The sequence below is a fragment of the Pavona decussata genome, unplaced genomic scaffold (assembly GCF_977016875.1).
Source record: "Pavona decussata unplaced genomic scaffold, jaPavDecu1.1 SCAFFOLD_91, whole genome shotgun sequence".
Classification (NCBI taxonomy): Eukaryota; Metazoa; Cnidaria; class Anthozoa; order Scleractinia; family Agariciidae; genus Pavona; species Pavona decussata.
This window is the reverse complement of record NW_028145508.1, coordinates 897,759-903,758: the sequence shown is the minus strand read 5'-3', so window position 1 is coordinate 903,758 and position 6,000 is coordinate 897,759. Positions and strand designations below refer to the sequence as shown.

At 42.5% G+C, this 6,000-nt stretch overlaps 1 protein-coding gene across 3 annotated transcripts in view; it reads left to right on the top strand.

The window, feature by feature from the left end:
- Positions 1-1,662: 1,662 nt before the first annotated feature.
- LOC146474098 (insulin-like growth factor 2 mRNA-binding protein 1) overlaps positions 1,663-6,000 on the top strand; it is a 30,591-nt gene continuing 26,253 nt past the window's right edge. The window contains exons 1-2 of one of the 3 annotated variants that reach the window (XM_085117364.1): positions 1,663-1,745; positions 2,435-2,503. The gene's annotated coding sequence lies outside the window, so the exon portion shown is untranslated. Of the gene's footprint in view, positions 1,746-2,434; positions 2,504-2,886; positions 3,108-3,188; positions 3,351-6,000 lie in introns of those variants that run through there. The other 2 variants (XM_085117365.1, XM_085117362.1) reach the window with 2 other exon arrangements.

Here is a 6,000-nt window from a genome sequence, read left to right as displayed (position 1 = left end):
TATTCTGACTACACTATCGACGAGCCATTCAATGTGAAATAGTTTATTGAGGAAGGGTCAGTCATTTAAGAACATCACCGTGATGTTTACAGTACGGCTCTTTACACTTTGGCAACAGCGGCCCTGCGAGTACGTGAAAATCGCGTAGCTACAAAGAACTGAATTGACCAAGGACCACGCCGTAGCTCTAGCGATCTGCTGCTTACTATATAAATCACATACAACCCGCAATTTCTTGATTCGCTCTGATTAAGGGCTAACCCTCTCTGAAGCTCGATGACTGGAACATTTGCCCGAACAGCGGCTGCTCGGGTCTTAAAAACCGCTGAATGGCTAGAAAAATCGATGTAACTGCACCTGCGTGTAAAGGAACCGCTGACTCATTCTCTCCCTTTTGCGCATGACATGTTGGCCGATGCCTCTGAGTTGTTGCGGAACCAAAAATAATGACCACCGACAACAATGGACTCTCTCCTAAGCAAACAAAGTGCAAGAACTGTCCCTGTCACTAAGCATGTGCTTGTTATCGAAATATTTACACCACCGGCTTGGTTAAAGGGAGGTTTGACACGAACTAATGGTGGAACTGGCCACGCATGCTCAGTGGTTTTTTTTAGACCAGTCCGAATGAAGAGGAATACTGGACCCGAGAGAGCGGCGGAAGCCTAATCAGGGGAGTGATGGGGGCGGGGGGATGGGTGGGGTGGCCGGATGTCGTACTCTAATACTGAAAAAAGCTCGCCGTACTTTTTAGGGGTAAAAATTCGTAGCTTGGGGTATTTAGATATAAAAAGAGCGCATTAGAATTATTTTGCATGGTGCTTGGCTGGGTCATTCGATGGGAAAATGAGTCTGCTTGTTACGTTGGAGTTCGTAACTAAAAGAAAGAAAACTTCGTTTCAAAATTTCTGACGAGAAGACCCGTCACTTTAACGTCCCTGGCTTTAGATTGTTTCTACAAGTACCTACAAGTCACCATATGTACAGAACAAGTCTTGCATTCCGCCCCACAGAAACTGCTATTTTTAGTATACCCTCTAGTTTTGGTCAGTCTAGTTAGATAACTAACATTTTGGGGGTTCGAAATTGGTTTTAGTTCCTTTGTGTATTACCCAGTCTTTTTGTACAAATTTAGCGAGGACTGCACAGCAAGGAATGGAGCAAAATTGAAGCGAACGAGCGTAGGAAGACCCGCCTCTTCCCCAATCTTTTCTTCTTTGTTTGTTTTTTTTTTTCTCGTTTTGACCGTTTTCGGTCTCGTCGAGCTCGCAGCCCTTGTTCTCTGCTACCAGCCTATGACATTCTCTGCTCGCGGGCACACTTTCAACTCGGCACTTCGAAAGTGCCAGTTTTTTTAGTCTGTTTTATCACATCGGATTAACTCCGATCATAGTTGTCCACAAATATGATGTACCCGCGCCGTTTTGCAGAATTATGCCAAGAAAAATGTTGGCGCAAATCAATGCTGGAAGCAACTTCCATGTTAAAAATAGAAATCTGTCGTGACCTCCTCATCATCAACTGCCACACAATAAAGGTTATCCTTTTTTTTGTGTATCAACTGTCAGAACTGTCATGTTCGCTGAAAACATATCTTTGTAAGCGTACCCTTGACCTACACTTGGCTTGCCTTTAAAATTCATGAATCCTTCAAGCTTGTTCAATTGAACTTACTTCTTTGGTAATGAAATTATATGAACTTGGCGTCCTTTTCATTCGAGCCAGGTGAAGGCAGCTTTGAAGAGGTGAGGACAAATTTTCATATCATAGAAACTGGAGACAATTTCCAAAATTTCGTTTTTCAGAATTAATGCTGTTACTAACCGCATCATCGCAATCAAAGTACCGCTTCAGGGTACGCGTTCATTTGAATAGTGGCAGTTTAGGATACCTTGCACAGCACGGAAAACAGATTAGTGCAACAGGAAAGTACTGTCCGATAGCATTCATTTGAATGGTCACACTTTAGGATTTCATTCAAAGACTTCTCGTCAGAACCACTCCATACAGGAATAAAGTACTTCTAAAACAGTTTTCTCGGTCACGGTTTAGATAAAAATGTTTCGGAGATTTCACTTTGAAAATTTGCATTTCTTCGAGGGAGTGCGGATCAAAATTTACTTTTGCGATTCAGTAAATATTGATACAGAAGTTACCATTTCTGTGTCGGTCGGCTATCGAAAAATTAAAACTTCTAAAAAAGTACATTGCAATTGGTTTCATGAAAGACGAAACCGTAACAGCATATATTAAATGCTGATATTGTCAATATTTTCCTGACTAGAAGCGGACACAAAGAGTTTTTGAAACAAATGGATTTGAATAGCTGTTGTGTTCTCAATTGGTGGTTTCGCATGATAATTTCTGGTGAAATCTGCTTCGCAGAAAATATATCTTGGGATGATAAAGTTTTGCATGTTCGATTTTTTTGCAGATCGTCGGTGGAGTCTTCGAGGGCCTGGTTAAAAAATAGGATACCCCGAAAACGATTTGACAACATACGGTAACTTAAAATTAAAAGGCAGCTCTCTCTAAACTCAGTTCAAGCGAGTCTGCTTTGTACGTGAGCGCAGACTAACATTTTTTGGCATATTAAACCGCGAAGTTTACCGTTCAGATTGTGGTCTTCTATAAACTGCCTTATTATGTTTGGTTTGTCACTTATTTGGGACAATTGTTGTCACGTAGAATTATTTTATAATTTATACATATAAAGCATATGTTTCACCGTACGTGTTAGCCGATGTAAAAAGGTTCATTAATATTTTACTGCTAATATATTTGGCATCCTCTGTCAGCAAATCTATTCATCATGATTCATACACTTAGAGGCTGCTTCCGTTTCCGTTTGTGGTCACGTTTATATTTACTTGCATTGATCCTTAACATGCGAGACGATTTGAAAAGTTCAGTCTGTTTTCAATTTCCCTTTTCAACACTCCAAAACAACCGAGAAATGGACGAAGTAATCATCTCCCAGAAAAATAAAGATTGAGAATTAAGCTCTGCCGGTTCAGCCTCGCCACAACCGTGTTCCGAACCGTTTCCGACTTGTGGTCGAAAGCTATGTCATGTTAACTCGGCCGACCGGACGGGCGAGCGAACAGGTGGGTTGTGAAATATAATTGCTTTTTATGCCTGGTTGTCACTTTGATCCAGACCAACCGGATAAAACCAGTATAGGGGTATTGAAAGATCAGTAAAGCTACTGTACATCACTATTATACTTTGCTATAATCTCTTTACTTTTACGTGCAAGTCGACATCCCTCGCCAACATTCATTGTTAAACATGCAGTGTTCGGTTCATTGAGTACGCACGTACTGAAGGAATAGTGGAACACGTTATGGGTAAGTGACTTTTAGTGACAGAACAGATATGGGATCTACAAACATAGGATTCAGTGAGAATACTGAAGGAACTTAGAAACAGTTAGCAACGCGGCGCGGCATATCACTGAGATCAATGACCAATTCAACAGGATCGCTGGGAATATAGCATTAGTAGATAGTGGGAGCATGGGAGCAATAGGGAATAGTCTTTATAGGAACGAAGGGTAAGAAGGAATTTTTCAAATATCAGTACGAACATAGTATCACGATCAGTAGGAAAATAGAATAAGAAGGAAGATTGCATATGAAGAAAAAGGAACAGTAGGAACATGGCGTCAATAAGAACGCAGGGTCAGTAGGAACATAGGAGAACCAGGAACATAAGATCCCTGGGAGCATAAGAGAAATACTGAGGAACATACCATTAGCATCAACATAGGAGCTGATAGGAAGAACATCAGCAGGAACATAGGAGCAGTGGGACCATAGCAACAGCAGGAGCATAGGAACAGTAGGAACATAGCATCAGCAGGAGCATAGGAGCAGTAGGGGCATGGCATCAGTAGGAACATAGGAGCAGTGGGAATATAGCAACAACAGGAAGATAGGAGCGGTAGAAAGATAGGAGCAGTAGGAACATAGGAGCAGTAGAAAGATAGGAGCAGTAGGAACATAGGAGCAATGGGAACATAGCATCAGCAGGAAGATAGGAGCAGTAGGAACATAGGAGCAGTGGGAACATAGCATCAGCAGAAAGATAGGAACAGTAGAAAGATAGGAGCAGTGGAAACATAGGAGCAATGGGAACATAGCATCAGCAGGAACATAGGAGCAATAGGAACATAGCATCAGTAGGAAGATAGGAGCAGCAGGAACATAGCAGCAGTGGGAACATAGCAACAGCAGGAAGATAGGAGCAGTAGGAAAAAAGGAGCAGTAGGAAGATAGGAGCACTAAGAAGAAAGGAGCAGTAGAAACATAGGAGCAGTGGAAACATAGGAGCAATGGGAACATAGCATCAGCAGGAACATAGGAGCAATAGAAACATAGAATCAGTAGGAACATAGGGGCAGTAGGAACATAGCATCAGTAAGAACAAAGCATAAGTAGGAAGATAGCAGCAGTGGGAACATAGGAGCAGTAGGAACATAGCATCAGTAAGAACAAAGCATCAGTAGGAGCATAGGAGCAGTGGGAACATAGGAGCAGTAGGAACATAGCATCAGTAGGAACATAGGAGCATTAGGAACAAAGCATAAGTAAGAACATAGGGGCAATGGGAACATAGTATCAGCAGGAACATAGGAGCAGTAGGAGCATAGGAACAGTGGGAACATGGGAGCAATAGGAACATAACATCAGCAGGGACATAGGAGCAGTAAAAACATAGCATCAGTAGGAACATAGGGGCAATGGGAACATGGCATCAGCAGGAACATAGGAGCAGTAGGAGCATAGGAACAGTGGGAACATAGGAGCAGTAGGAGCATAGGAACAGTGGAAACATGGGAGCAATAGGAACATAGCATCAGCAGGGACATAGGAGCAGTAGGAGCATAGGAACAGTGGGAATATAGGAGTAATAGGAACATAGCATCAGCAGGAACATAGTAGCAATGGAAAATAGCATCAGTAAAAACATAGGGGCAATGGGAACATAACATCAGTAGGAACATAGGAGCAATGGGAACATAGCATCAGTAGGAACATAAGAGCAATAGGAACAAAGCATCAGTAGGAACATAGAGGCAATGGGAACATAGGAACAGTGGGAGGAACAAAGCATCAGTAGGAATATAAGAGCAGTAGGAAGATAGCATCAGTATGAACATAGGAGCAGTGGGAACATAGCATCAGCAGGAACATAGGAGCAATGGGAACATAGGATCAGCAGGAACATAGGAGCTATAGGAACCAAGCATCAGTAGGAACATAGGAGCAATGGGAACATAGCATCAGTAGGAACATAGGAGCAATAGGAACAAAGCATCAGTAGGAACATAGGAGCAATGGGAACATAGCATCAGTAGGAACACAGGAGCAATGGGAACATAGCAGCAGTAGGAACATAGGAGCAATGGGAACATAGCATCAGTAGGAACATAGGAGCAATGGGAACATAGCATCAGTAGGAACATAGAGGCAATGGGAACATAGGAACAGTGGGAGGAACATAGCATCAGTAGGAAGATATGAGCAGTAGGAAGATAGCATCAGTATGAACATAGGAGCAATGGGAACATAGCAGCAGTAGGAACATAGGGGCAATAGGAACCAAGCATCAGTAGGAACATAGGAGCAATGGGAACATAGCATCAGTAAGAACATAGGAGCAATAGGAACAAAGCATCAGTAGGAACATAGGAGCAATGGGAACATAGCATCAGTAGGAACACAGGAGCAATGGGAACATAGCATCAGTAGGAACATAGGAGCAATGGGAACATAGCATCAGTAGGAACATAGGAGCAATAGGAACAAAGCATCAGTAGGAACATAGAGGCAATGGGAACATAGGAACAGTGGGAGGAACATAGCATCAGTAGGAAGATATGAGCAGTAGGAAGATAGCATCAGTATGAACATAGGAGCAGTGGGAACATAGCATCAGCAGGAACATAGGAGCAATGGGAACATAGGATCAGCAGGAACATAGGAGCAATGACAA